General features: G+C 45.6%; 1 protein-coding gene across 1 annotated transcript in view; it reads right to left on the bottom strand.

Annotated features, from left to right (window-relative positions):
* Window positions 1-14441, bottom strand: part of LOC126984421 (uncharacterized) — a 43766-nt gene extending 29325 nt beyond the window's left edge. The window contains exon 1 of the mRNA XM_050838038.1: window positions 14287-14441. The gene's annotated coding sequence lies outside the window, so the exon portion shown is untranslated. The remainder of the gene's footprint in view (window positions 1-14286) is intronic.
* Window positions 14442-14791: the final 350 nt, after the last annotated feature.

Below are 14791 nucleotides of genomic sequence, written 5' to 3'. Positions count from 1 at the left end.
CCAAAAATCACAAGAAAACGTTAAAGCGAATGAAACAGATATAGAAAAAGAAGAAGAAAAAATAAATACTGGAAATTAGATCAAAGGGAAACAGAGAGGATTCAAGACTGTTCAAGGACATAAAAAATAATCAATAAATCATGTGAAAAAGAAAAACAAAAGAGCATCACCAACACTGCGCATTCTCTCATCTCTGCAATTCCTCGTTCTCTCTTTCTCTCTCTAACTTTTTTATTTCTCTCCCTCCATAAATCAGCTATCCCTTCTTCCATCTCTCTCTCTCTCTCTCTCTCTCTCTCTCTCTCTCTCTCTCTCTCTCTCTCTCTCTTGTTGACCGACATAATAAAAGACGTGAATAGCAGCATTACCTACGCCCAATATTCTGAGAGAGGAAGGAAGAAGGAAAGAAAGAAAGAAAGAAAGAAAGTAAAGAAAGAAGGAAAGAAAGAAAGAAAAGAAAGAAAGAAAGAAAGAAAGAAAAGAAAGAGAAAGAAAGAAAAGAAAGAAGGAAAGAAAGAAAGAAAGAAAAAAAGTAAAAGTGAAAATGAAAGAAACTGGAAAAGAACAGAAAAAAGAAAAACAAGTGAAAGAATGAATGAAAAAAAGGAAGAAAAAAGGAAAAGAAAGAAAAGAACGAAACGAAAAGAAAGAGAAGCAGATAGGCGAACAGATAAGAGAGAGAGAGAGAGAGAGAGAGAGAGAGAGAGAGAGAGAGAGAGAGAGAGAGAGAGAGAGAGAGAATTGGAATCCCATTGGAAATACTGTTACTTTCGATATGAGAAATATGCAGATGGTGGCGGCGTGCACGCTTAGAAAGGCATAGTAATGGACACTTAGGGGCGTGTGGACCTAGTGTGTGTGTGTGTGTGTGTGTGTGTGTGTGTGTGTGTGTGTGTGTGTGTGTGTGTGTGTGTGTGTGTGTGTGTCTCTCTCTCTCTGTTCTGATCTTGTATGTGAAAATTATCTGCCGCCGTTCTCTCTCTCTCTCTCTCTCTCTCTCTCTCTCTCTCTCTCTCTCATTCCTTCCTTCTTTCTTTTTCTTTCTTTCTATCTTCCTTTTACTTTATTTCTCTTTCTCTTCTTCTTTTTTGGTGAGTATAAACAATTTCTTAACTATTTTCTTTTATTTACTAGTTTCTCTAAGTTATAAAATTAAGGGAGCAATTAATGATGAAACTGAAAAAAAGATCAAAGTTTATCAATTATATATAACTATCCCTCAACAAAATCAAAGGGAAAAGATTAAGAACAAATAAATAAATAATAAAAACAACGACAATTACTTTTTTTTTTATATCTTTAACAGTCCTTTATTAATTCCGTTCCCCTCCTCTCTCTAATCCTTTTCACCTCATTCCATTCTCTTTTGTCCCCTTACAGACCGTGGCTATTGGGAGGAGGGAGGCAGAAGGAATAAAAGGAGAAAGAGGAGGAGGAGGAGGAGGAGGAGAAAGAGAAGTGGAAGAGGGGAAATGGGAGACTGACGGAGGAAGCGGCTGAAGAGGAGGAGGAGAGGAGGAGGAGGAGGAGGAGGAGGAGGAGGAGGAGGAGGAGGGTTAGAAGAGTTGTATATTTGCGTGTTATGAACCATAAGTCATGTGTGGAAGGAATACGAGGTGGAGGAGGAGGAGGAGGAGGAGGAGGAGGAGGAGGAAGAGTCGATGTAAGAGGAGGAGTAAGAAGAGGAGGAGGAGGAGGTGGAACAGAAGGCGTGTTAATCAGGTATTTGCATTCAGAAACAAACTTCGCCTCTGTATTAAGAAATCGGTGGTGGGTGAAGGTATTGGGAGGGAGGGCTGATTTACTCTCTCTCTCTCTCTCTCTCTCTCTCTCACATGTGTATACGCGAGAGAAGGAGAGAAACAGAGAAAAAGGTAATAAAGAAGACTGGGAAACACGATAAAGAAAACGACAGCTGCTGAGGAAAATGTCTCTCTCTCTCTCTCTTTACGCTATTAAATACACAAATCACTACCAAATATAAGACAATTTTACTCACACTTTGTAAATCAAACCTATACTTCTCTCCCTACTTTCCTCCTCCTCCTCCTCTTTCTCCTCCTCCTCCTCCTCTTCCTCCTCCTCCTCCACTCCTCCTCCACTTACGCCTCTCCTTCCATTGTATATTTGGAGATATTAAACAGTTTATATCTTACGGTTCTGCAAATGTTTTAGTAAATGCTTATTAAAGAGATGTGAGTGTCGATTACAATGTGTGTGTGTGTGTGTGTGTGTGTGTGTGTGTGTGTGTGTGTGTGTGTGTGTGTGTGTGTGTGTGTATGTGTGTGTGTGTGTGTGTGTGTTATCAGGGATCCGTATATTGCTTTCTGCTTAGTTATTTATTTGTTTGTTTATCGTTTGCAGTGTTTTTTTTTTTGTTGCTGTAGTTTTATTGTTTTTATTTTATCGCCGTTTTATTTATGTGTGTTGAGCTGGTTCGTGCTGTTATGGGTGTTGTTGTTGTTGTTGTTGTTGTTGTTGTTGTTTTTGCTGTTGTTATAATTGTTATTTTCCTAAGTGTTATTCCTGTAGATTCCATAACCACACACACACACACACACACACACACACACAGACTGAGAGAAAAACACATACACAGAAACACGTACATAGGAAAACACACACACTCACTCACACACACACACACACACACACACACACACACACACTCCATCTCTGACAGGCAGGTAACGCAACTAGAATATTGAGGCCAACACACAAAATGGCGGTCGTGTGTGTACCTGTGTGTACGTGTGTGTGTGTGTGTGTGTGTGTGTGTGTGTGTGTGTGTGTGTTGATCAAAAAGCAAGTAGATGACGTTTCTTAAAATAGTGACGCATGTGTGTGGGTGTTTGGAGGAGGAGGAGGAGGAGGAGGAGGAGGAGGAGAGCCTAAGAAATATGGGGCGGGGAGGACTGTTCTAAAGTTTTCTAATACCGTTGTGGCTCGTGGGTGGGGGGGGGGGGGGAGGAGGAGGAGGCGGGAAGGAAAGGGAAGGAAAGGGAGGGAGGAAAGAGAGAGATAAAGAGGGAGAAGCAAGGGAATAAAGGATGCAGTAGCTACGGGAGATAAGGGGAGGAAGGAGTGGAGAGAGAGAGAGAGAGAAAGAGAGAGAACTGGAGGGAAGGAAGGAAGGAGGATTAGACATGGAAAGAAGGAAAAAAAAAGACTGGACAGCTTGCCGTCTCTCTCTCTCTCTCTCTCTCTCTCTCTCTCTCTCTCTCTCTCAAACACACACACATACACACACACACACAATCGTTACGCAAGTCCTCCATCCTTTATCCTTGACCGTCTTCCTTCTCCTAATAGAAGACCACCTTCACTACCTCCTCCTCCTCCTCCTCCTCCTCCTCCTCCTCCTCCAGCATCAGCCTCCGCGGTAATAAGTCTCGGAGCATCCTAGCCATCAAAACTCCATTCCCATAAGGACGAGTAAACACTTGCTTCAGCGCCTTAAGGACCCAAGCCGCGCCCGTCTCAGTACCCCAAAAAGGACCCCTCGCGCCCCTGGTCCTAAGGCTCCTCTGGTGTGCGGCGCGGCGGGCGAGGGTTCGAGCCCCCCGGGAGGCGAGTGGTGCACCAACGCGCCTTCACAATCACAAAAGTCTCAAGCCCCGAGGGACAATTCCACGTCACTTTCACCTCTACGACAGCCAGGCCTAAGCAAGGAGGAGGAGGAGAAGGAGGAGGAGGAGGAGGTGGAGGAGGAGGAGGAAGATAGAGAACTAGGCCAGTACAAGAGGAGAAAGGGGAAGGAGGAGGAAGGAGATGAGAGGAAGAAAAGAAGAGTTGGAGAGGTGGATTTTCGTGTGTAAGGAAGAGGAGGAAGAGGAACAGAAGGAGGGGAAGAGGAGGAAGAGGGGAAAAGGAGAAGAGGGGGAGGAAACTAAGCCAGTGTGGGAGGAGAAAAGGGAAGGGGAAAGAAAGAGGTGGGAGGAAGAAAAGAAGTGTTAATGAGGTGGGATTTCCAATTGAAGATGAAGAAAGAGGAGGAGGAAAAAGAGGAGGAGGAGGAGGAGGAGGAGGAGGAGGATCAGCCATAATATTGACTTCGTATAACACAACACAGAGAAAACGGTAAGTAAGTAAATTCCATAGCATCGACGGTTTCTAATAATCCTCCTTGGCTGTCAACGTATATCTAGAGGCGGAATAGAGACCCAGACCGAGACTACAATGTGAGCGTGAGCGTGTGTGTGTGTGTGTGTGTGTGTGTGTGTGTGTGTGTGTGTGTGTGTGTGTGTGTGATTACAGGGACAAAAAAAAAATCGCGGAAATGCAACACAAAACTATGAACGAATAAAACGAGACAAATAAAAAAAATAAAAAAATGACAGAAATAAAAGAAAAATATGAATGCATGGTAACAACGAAACAGAGAGCGAGAGCGAGAGAGAGAGAGAGAGAGAGAGAGAGAGAGAGAGAGAGAGAGAGAGAGAGAGAGAGAGAGAGAGAGCAAACACACAAACACCACCTTGTTTATCGGGCTCAAAGGTTGTTTAAGCTGCAAGTTTGTCCAGGAGACATAGTGCCTCGTAAAAATGAAGCCGGACAGATGTATGCGACGCTCGATGGTGAGATTGCGAGCCGACAATTTTGTACAGGAATAAACACACACACACACACACACACACACACAGTCCCCCCATCCCCAAGCACTCCCAACCACTCCCACCCAACACACACACACACACACGCACCCCTCTCACACACTCTCTACCCCCCCACCACACACACCACGGACGGACGAACGCACGCACAAATATATGCATCCGTATCTACAGCTGTTTTTTTGTGAGTGTGTGTCTGTGTGGCTATTTGTTATTCTTTTTCTGTCTGTTTTTTGTTTTTGCTGTTTTTTTTTTAAGTGTATGGGAGTGTATATGTATATTCATCCATACACACACACACACACACACACACACACACACACACACACACACACAAAGCAACAAAATTAAGTGAAGAAACAAACTCAAAACACGTAAAACAAACTAACAAACAAACAAAGCACAAGGACGCGGAGAAGCAACCACCTAAACAAACAATACACACACACACACACACACACACACACACACACACACACACACACACACACACACACACACAGATATTCCCTCACCCACACACTCACACACTCCCCCCTCCTCCCCCGCCCCCCCCAACCCACCCACACACTCACCCTTGGCGGCGGTAGTATAACATTTACAAAGCGTCTCAAGAAGGCGCCTTTTCCGCCTAAAAAGGAACAAAGGGGACACGCAGGTGCAATTCATTAGGTGACACGTGCCAGCGAAGGTGAAAGGTATTGCTGTGCCGAGGGGGGAGGAGGAGGAGGAGGAGGAGGAGAGGAGCTGTTGGTGGTCGTGATGGTAGGAGGAAAGAGAAGGAAGAGGAAGAGGAAAAGAAGATGCTGGTGGTCGTGGAAGTGAGAGAAAACAGAAGGAAGAACAAGAGGAAGAAGAAGGGGAGGAAATAGAGGAAGAGATACAGGTGGTTGTTACAAAGGAGGGAAGGGGGAGAAGAAGAAGGCAAAAGAAGGAAGAAGAGGCGGAGGAATGTATTGGTGGAAGTAGAGGAAGACGAGGTAGAGAAAAAAGGTGACGAAGAGGAAGAGGAGGGAGAGGAAAGGAGGAGGGAGAGGAGGGGGGGGGGGCGCAGCTCAGGTGAAATTGCTATCCTAAGTGACAGTTATAAGTGACGGTGGAAGAGGGAGAGTAGGAAAGGCGAGGAGGGAAAGGGGGTGAAGTAAAGGGGTGGAGGAGAATAGAGAGAAAGGGAGAAGGGAGAGAAGGGGGCGGAGGTGTGTTAGGTGACAGGTGAGTCGGGGCGGCGCACAGGTGAGCCGAGACACCTCATTAATTAGCAGCGAGTCTAATTAGTTTCTGGAGGCTCGTTCGGAATATAGGTAAGGGAGGGAGGGAGGGAGGGAGGGAGAGAGGGAAAGAGGGAGAGAGAGAAAGAGGGATGGAGGGAGGAAAGGAAAGAGAGGGGTAATAGATAGATAAAAAAAGACAAAAGATTAAGCGAGTTGATGATGATTGTTAGATGAATAGAAAGAAATGAAAAACATACAGTAAAGAAAGTAAAGTAAGTATTGAAAACTGAGTACATAAATAAAAGTCTAATAAGAGAAAAGAGAGAAGAGAGGAAATGTACGAGCAACAGAAGAGAGAGAAAAAGAGAATGAGAAAAAGAAAGATGAGGAAAGAGAGGAAACAGTAACTAAACAACAAATAAAGAGCAAAAACAAGAAGAGCATAATGAGAAGAGAAAGAAAACAGCAAAAAAAAAAAAAAAAAAACGTAAAAGCAGTAAAATGAAGAGGAACATAAGAGAAGAGAAGAAAGTAGCTAACAAAATAAAAGAGGATAGGAAACAGATGGGGATGAAGGCAAGGTAAGCAAAGGTAAGGCATGGCAAGGCAAGGGAAGGGAAGGGAAGGGAAGGGAAGGGAAGGGAAGGGAAGGCGAAGAAAGGTAAGATAAGGTAAGGTAAGGTAAGGTAAGGGAAGGGAAGGGAAGGTAAGGTAAGGTAAGGCGAAGAAAGGTAAGATAAGGTAAGGTAAGGTAAGGTAAGGTTGGGAAAGGTGAGGAAAAGTAAAATAAGCAAAGGTAAGGTAAGGTAAGGTTTGGTAAGGCGAGGAAAGTTAAGATAAGGTAAGGTAAGGTAAGGTAAGGTAAGGTAAGCAAAGGTAAGGCAAGCAAAGGTAAGGTAAGGGAAGGGAAGGGAAGGCGAGGAAAGGCAAGATAAGGTAAGATAAGGTAAGGTTGGGTAAGATGAGGAAAGGTAAGGTAAGCAAAGGTAAGGTAAGGTAAGGTTTGGTAAGGCGAGGAAAGTTAAGATAAGGTAAGGTAAGGTAAGGTAAGCAAAGGTAAGATAAGCAAAGGTAAGGTAAGGGAAGGTAAGTTAAGGCGAGGAAAGGTAAGATAAGGTAAGATAAGGTAAGGTTGGGTAAGGTGAGGAAAGGTAAGGTAAGCAAAGGTAAGGTAAGGTAAGGTTTGGTAAGGCGAGGGGAGGTAAAATAAGGTAAGGTAAGGTAAGCAAAGGTAAGGTAAGCAAAGGTAAGGTAAGGGAAAGTAAGGTAAGGCGAGGAAAGGTAAGATAAGGTAAGGTAAGGTAAGGTTGGGTAAGGTGAGGAAAGGTAAGGTAAGCAAAGGTAAGGTAAGGTAAGGTTTGGTAAGGCGAGGAAAGGTTAAATAAGGTAATGTAAGGTAAGGTAAGGTAAGGTAAGCAAAGGTAAGGTAAGGTAAGGTTTGGTAAGGCGAGGAAAGGTAAGATAATGTAAGTTAAGGTAAGCAAAGGTAAGGTAAGGGAAGGTAAGGTAAGGTAAGCAAAGGGAAGGGAAGGGAAAGTAACGTAAGAAAGGGTAGGGTAAGGCAAGCCAAGGTAAGGTAAGGTAAGGTATGGTAAGCTAAGGTAAGGTGAGGTAAGGCCAGGTAAAGTAAGGTAAGGTAAGGCGAGGAAAGGTAAGCAACGGTAAAGTAAGGTAAGGTTAAGGTAAGGTAAGGTTAAGGTTAAGGTAAGGTAAGGTAAAGTTAAGGTAAGGTAAGGTAAGGTAAGGTAAGGTAAAGTAAGGTAAGGGGAGAAAAGGTAAGCAAGGGTAAAGTAAGGTAAGGTTAAGGGAAGGTGAGCTAAGGCAAGGTAAGGTAAGGCGAGGAAAGGTAAGCAAGCGAGGGAGGGTAGCGGATGCCCAGGTGGCGCACAGGTGGCTGCTGCAGGTGGCGGGAGGCGGGGTGACAGGTGGGCCGCACAGCCTCACAGGTGGCGCCGAGTGCAATCAGACGCAGGTGACAGGTAGGCGGAGCGGCAGCCATCCGTCACCCGCTGGATTACCCACGTGGATGACGGGGAGGAGGAAGAGGAAGAGGAAGAGGAGGAGGAGGTAGGAAGGAGGGAGGCAGTAGAGGGGAAATGAGAGCTAGGGATACGGTAGGAAGATAATTAGGAAGGTGAACGGGAGGAGTAGGAGGGAGAGGTGGAGGAGGGAGAAGGAGGGGAGTTGAAGGTTAGGGATGTGGAGGAAATATGATTAAAGAAAGGTGGGAGGAGGAGGAGAGGGAGGTATGGAGGGGTGGAGGGAAAATGATGGTTAGTGATATGGAGGTAAGATTATTTGTAAGGGTGGAGGTAGGGAGAGAGAACAGGGAAGGGAGAGAAAGGGTGGAACGGAGAGTAGAAGACTGGGAAGGTGATGGTAGCAGAGGAAGGATGGAAGGATTGAAAAATGGAAGTGGAAGCAAAGAGTGAACATGAAGGAAGAGGAAATGGAGTAAGTGGATAAAGTAAAGGTGAGGAGAGGGAAGAGGAGTAAAGACGGTGGAAGAGAAAGAGAGTGGATGTAGATCGGGGAGTAAAGGAGTAGTGCATCAATGAGGTGGAGGAAAAGAAAATGAAGAGGTATATGAAGTGGAGGAGGGAAGTGGATTGAAAGCCAGGACGGAGATAGAGGAGCAAAGATGGAGGAGGAGGAGGAGGAGGAGGAGGAGGAGGAGGAGGAGGAGGAACAATAATACGAGAAAATCGGATTAGTTTATTAACAAATCATGATAATGGTGATAATGAGGAGAAGAAGGAGGAGGAGGAGGAGGAAGAGGAGGAGGAGGAGGAGGAGGAGGAGGAGGAGGAGGAAGAAAGAACAGCAGAGGGGAAAGGAAAAATAGTATGTATCTTTGAGAGAGAACAAGATAACGAAGGAGAAGAAACAAAGAGGAAAAAGAAGACAAGAAGTAAGAGAGACAACAGAAGGGAAACAATGATAAAACTAAATGTATGGAAGAGAAAATGAATAAATAGTAATGAAAGGTAAAGCTAAAAAAAAACCCATTGAAAAAGAAGATAGAAAAAAGAAGCCTATAAATAAGAAAAATGTAATAAAGAAGAAAGAAATTGGAAAAAAGTTAAACAATGAACAGGAGATACACAAAGAGGAGGAGAAGGGGGAAGGGGAAGAGGAAGAGGAAGAGGAGGAGGAGGAGGAGGAGGAGGAGGGATAGAAAAACTTAAAGGAGAACACAGGGAAAGGAGGAAGACAAGCGGAGGAAGAAAACAAAGAAGAGAAAAGAAGAGAGAGAGAGAGAGAGAGAGAGAGAGAGAGAGAGAGAGAGAGAGAGAGAGAGAGAGAGAGAGAGAGAGAGAGAGAGAGAGAGAGAGAGAGAGAGAGAGAGAGAGAGAGAGAGAGAGAGAGAGAGAGAGAGAGAGAGAGAGAGAAACACACACACACACACACACACACACACACAAACACAACTAGAAACCAAAACAACAAAGAGAAACCAGAAAAAAACGAAACTGAACATACGAGTTTCAGTAGAGTACAAGAGGAGAGTGGAAGAGAGAGATGGAAGGGAGGAGTGGAAGGAAGGCAAGCAAGTGGAGGAGGGGTAGGCAAATGAGGCTTGGGGAAGAGGAGGAGGTGGAGGAGGTGGAGGAGGGATAGGTAAGTGAGGACAGGTGGAGAGGAGAGCAGGAAGAAAGGCAGAAACAGAAGGAAAACAGGAAAAGGAGAAAAAGGATAGAAGGAACAGGTGGGGTTATGGGGATAAGTAGAGAGCAGGAAGAAAGACAGACAGAAGAGAAACTGGGAAAGGAGAAAAGAAAAGGAAAGAACAGGTGGGGTTATGGGGATAAGTAGAGAGCAGGAAGAAAGACAGAAACAGAAGAGGAATAGGGAAAGGAGAAAAGAAAAGGAAAGAACAGGTGGGGTTATAGGAAAAGGTAAGAGCAGGTATAGGTGAGGTAAGGTTAGGCGGGGGCAGAAACAAAAGAAAAACGGGGAAAGGAGAAAGAAAAATAAACGACTAGGTGAGGTTACGGGGATAGATGGAGCAGGTGGGTGGGGGCGTCAGGTGGGGTTAGGTGGGAGGGGGAGGGCAGGTATATGTGAAGTTAGGTGAGACAGGGACAGAAACAAAAGAAAAAAGGGGAAATGAGAAATGAAAAGGAAGATGGAGCAGGTAGGTGGGGGACAGGTGGAGGTGGAAGCGTCAGGTGGGGTTAGGTAGGAGGTGGAGGGCGTCAGGTGGACAGAAATGGGTTCCCTCCGTTTCTGGTTCCCGACATTACCGAGGTGGCAGACGCGACCAAATGAAATTAGCGGCCGGTGACAAATGATGGCGGAGCAGCCGGTGACAGGACGGGGGGGAGGGGGGGAGGGAGGGAGAGGGAGGGAGGGAGGGAAGGAAAGGAAGGGAGGGAAAAGTGGAAGCTGGCTGCTGGAAGGTAAAGGAAAGGTCAGAAGGCAAGGAAACTGATGGAGGAAACGCGGGTGTATGAGAGAGAGAGAGAGAGAGAGAGAGAGAGAGAGAGAGAGAGAGAGAGAGAGAGAGAGAGAGAGAGAGAGAGAGAGAGAGAGAGAGAGAGAGAGAGAGAGAGAGAGAGAGAGAGAGAGAGAGAGAGAGTATATCCTGAAATCTATCCAAAACTCCATCTTATGCAAAGGAGGAGGAGGAGGAAATAAGATAAATAGAAAAGAAATAAAACATAAATATAAACAAAAAAAAAGAACAAAATCACTATCAGAAAAGAATGTAGGCGAGAGGAAACCAGAGAAAGGAAGAGAGGAGGAGGAGGAGGAAGAGGGAGGAAGAAGAAAGGGAACAAAATACTATGAACAGAATACATGGAGAGAGAGAGAGAGAGAGAGAGAGAGAGAGAGAGAGAGAGAGAGAGAGAGAGAGAGAGAGAGAGAGAGAGAGAGAGAGAGAGAGAGAGAGAGAGAGAGAGAGAGAGAGAGAGAGAGAGAGAGAGAGAGAGAGAGAGAGAGAGAGAGAGAGAGAGAGAGAGAGAGAGAGAGAGAGAGAGAGAGAGAGATGGAAAGAGGAAATATTGGAGGGATAATGGAAGGAGAGGAAGAGTAAAAGGGGAACAAAGGAGAGTCGGCAAAGGGGAATAACGTAGCATATTACAAAGCGAAGAGAGTGGAAGGAGAAACGGATAACTGGGAGAGAGGGAAAAACGAGGAAGACGAAGCAAGAGAAGGAGGAAGAGAAGAGGAGGAGAGAGACAAGGAAAACGAGAGGAGGAGATGCTAGTGAAAGAAGAGTAGGAGGAGGAGGAGGAGGAACAGGACGAGAAGAAACAGGAGGAGGAGGAAGAGGAGGCGGAAGAAGAGACGGATGACATGGAAGATGGAAGAAGAAAAGTAGGAGTAGGAAGGAGAACCAAAAGGAAGATGAAGAGAAGGAGACGGAGAAGGAGGAGGAGGAGGAGGCGGAAGAAGAGGAGAAAACAGAACAGAAAAGAGAGAAGAAGGAAGAGTATGTCAATCCTTCAACTTTAACCTTGATGTGTACTCTCTCTCTCTCTCTCTCTCTCTCTCTCTGTTTGCACCGTCACCTCCAAAACTCCCGACAATGATTGGTCAACAGCGCCCCTTGTACGGCCTCAATCCGGCTCTCCCATTGGCTGGTGCGGGCAAACACGTCATATGTACTGAGCGCTGATTGGACCTTAAGTGCAAATAGTGGTTATGGTTTGAACTGTGATTGGCTGTTTCGTTCGTCTGAAGAAACACACACACACACACACACACACACAGACGCGTACACATACACACACGCCCTTACACACACACACACACACACACACACGGACATACTATACTATACGACTAGGTTTTGTGTGTGTGTGTGTGTGTGTGTGTGTGTAAATATTTGTTTGAAACTTTTTTTTAGAGAAGATACATTCGAAGTAGAGTAATAAATGTTTCTCTCTCCTCCTCTTTTTCTTCTTCCTCTTCTTTTCCTCTTCTTCTTCCTCCTCCTCCTCCTCTTCCTCCTCTTTCTACTTCATCTCTTACCGCAAACTTCTACTCTTTTCTCATTTACTTTTTTACCTTATCCACAATCAAGTTCCTCTCTCGCCATAGATCTAATTTTAAACTTTGGCTAAATTAAAATCCCAAACTTGATTTCCTAATTGCCTCAGCGCCGGGCGGGGACTCCTCGACATCCGATTATCCGGATTTTAACATATACACTTATCTGGACTCGATTTATACGGACCCTCATTTAACCGGACCCTCGGAACTCACTTATTTGCATCGATGTTTACCTGAATTCCCACCTATCCGCATACTCGCTTATCCGGATGTTCGTTTAAGCGGATTCCGGTTATCTGGATGTTTTTTTTTTTTTTTAGGGTTTCCTTTTAGCGGTATCTCAAAGTTTCTCTTATCTCGCCGCCGCCATTCAAAATTTCTATTAAATCAGCACACACACACACACACACACACACACACACACACACACACACACACACACATTCCTCGTATCCGAATAATCATTAGAATTATATTTCGGAGACGGGATTCCATTTAATATCTCTCTTCTTCCGGAGGGGCTTTTCTGTCTGTCTATCTGTTATTCTGTCTGTCTGTCTATCTGTCTCCGTTCTCTCTGTATTTCTGTCTGTCTGTCTGTTTCTGGCCATGTCTGTTTCTGCTCATGTGTATCATCCTCATCTTTACCTGCCTCAGTCTGTCTGTCTGTCTGCTTGTCTGTCTGCGTCTGTGTTTCTGTCTATTTGTGTCTGTCTGTTTCTCCTTGGCATCATCATCATCAACATCATCATCATCACCTTTACCTGTGTTTATGACGTAACTAATCCACTCTACCTCCTCTACCTACCCTCTCTCTCTCCCTCTCTCGTTTGCTCTTCTTTTCCTCTTCCCTTCCCTCCCCCTCCCAACTACTTTTCCCACCCTTTTCCCTCCTTCTCACTCTCACACACATTTTATCCCATCGCTCTTATTTTCCTCACCAACGTAACTTCCTTCCTAAGCTCGCGTGCACAATTAACCGTATCTTTCTATCTTCCTCGTCCGTCCGGTGAGCCTCCTGAAGCGTGGTCCGAATCGCGCACTGAATCAATCCACTCCGGCAACGCTGAACCGAATTACTGAACCGAACAGTGTCGAGACTTTATTCGTAGACGTCTTTTTTACCTTTTTTTCCATTTCTTTATTTTTTTGTGTAAGTGTGAATCACCGAATTAAATTGAGCCTTATTCGCAAGTATTATTTTTTTCTCCCCATTTTTTTCGCTCTTTATTCTTTACCGCTGATTGTTCTCTTTTTAACATGATCTCCTGCACTCTGTTGTAAATGGCTTTTTTTTTTAAACATAGTTCTCTTCAGTATTTTTCAGCGCCATTTAACCTTTCCGTCCCTACCATTACACATCCGGGTCTTCCAGTCGGTGTCTGTTTACCTGTATGTTTGTCCGATAAGTTGTCTGTTTGTTCACCTGGGCGTCCGTGTTTGTCTGCCGTCTGTCGGCCTATGTATTTGTACCATCGCTGTTGGTCTGTCTGCTCTGCCTAATGCTTATCTATTATTACATTGATTTTACCTGTTTGCCTTTCTGTCACCTGTTTATGTTATGGGATGATTTTTTTCTTTTTTGCCATCAGCCGATTGTGGCTATTAGGCCAAATGGGATGACGCTCTTCTCCCCGAAGGTGGGGGCAGGGCGGAGGTCCAAGAACTAATATATGTGAGTAAACCAGTAACTTACGCTCTTGGGGCTCAGCCCCATCAACGCCCCTAAGTTTTACAGTGTTTGTTTTCTTTATTGTTCTTATGCCAATAACATTTGTGTCAAGGAACTCGGGAAAATATCAAACAGCGGCGCAGCAAACACCAGCCACTGGACTGGACAACAACAGCCAAGACAAAGCTGCGGCGAGCGGCGGACACCCTCACACGCAAATACAAATATCGCAATGCAAGTCCGGCGCGAGATCAGACCATGGTGAGAGACACACACAGACACGTACACACTCCCTCTCCATCAAGATCGAGATAAGATCTTGTCTCGCGTCACTCCCAGAAAGCGCCGCACATCCCCAACAAGTAACCACACAGTTACTGGTGCTTGCGTGAGAGAATTCTGGAAAATATATCACAGAGAAGTTCAGCAAATAAAAGATACCAACACTGCACAGCTGAAGTATGCAGCCACGCGTGTCTGCCGGGCGGCGGCGACGGCCTCACATACAGTCCCTCTCGCATCACCACCGATAAACGCGGCGCACGCCCCTCAATGGCCACACAGTTACTCGTGTTTGTGTGAAAGAATACGGGGAAAACTACATTATAAAATGGAGGCGCAGCAAGCAAAAGGTGCTTCTGACACTGCCCAGCTGCAGCATGTGACCCTGCATGGCTGCTGGGCAGCGACAGCCTCACTCACCTACACACTCCCTCTCGCATCACCGCCGATAAACGCCGCGCACGACCCAAATGGCCCCACATTGCACAGCGAAGCCATGTCTTACCTTGCACCACGCACACGGCTGATGGCTGACCCGCGCCCGCCCAGGATGTCCGCGGTAAAACACAATAAGTCACTCACGTCCATCAACACTCGTGGCGCCACGCTGTGCCCTGACGCGGGCGGCGGGCGGCGTCGCAGGGGGGCGGATGCTTCAGGCAAGGCGTTCAGGGCAACACACCTGCGCGAGGCAGCTGCGCGACCCTCTGCAGCGGCGACTTCAATTCAACGTGTTATCAAGAGGAGCAGAAATACTAACAAGATAATGACATCTTAGTTTGACATCGGTGAGAGCGTTGATTGGCTCTTAATTAAAGCAAGAGTAAGAGATGTAGAGCAAAGGAAAGACAGAATTAGTCACACGCTTCGAAACTGTCCCGCTCGTGACGTGTGACAACGATGCCAGAGTGATGAGAATATTTGATATTTCACGGCGTCTATTCAGACAATTCAGATAAGCGTGACTGCACAGCTGACTTTAAATACAATAACACCACATGGGCGTCTTA

The sequence above is a fragment of the Eriocheir sinensis genome, chromosome 5 (genome assembly GCF_024679095.1).
Source record: "Eriocheir sinensis breed Jianghai 21 chromosome 5, ASM2467909v1, whole genome shotgun sequence".
Classification (NCBI taxonomy): Eukaryota; Metazoa; Arthropoda; class Malacostraca; order Decapoda; family Varunidae; genus Eriocheir; species Eriocheir sinensis.
The sequence above is the reverse complement of the archived record's forward strand: the minus strand, read 5'-3'. Positions and strand labels throughout refer to the sequence as shown.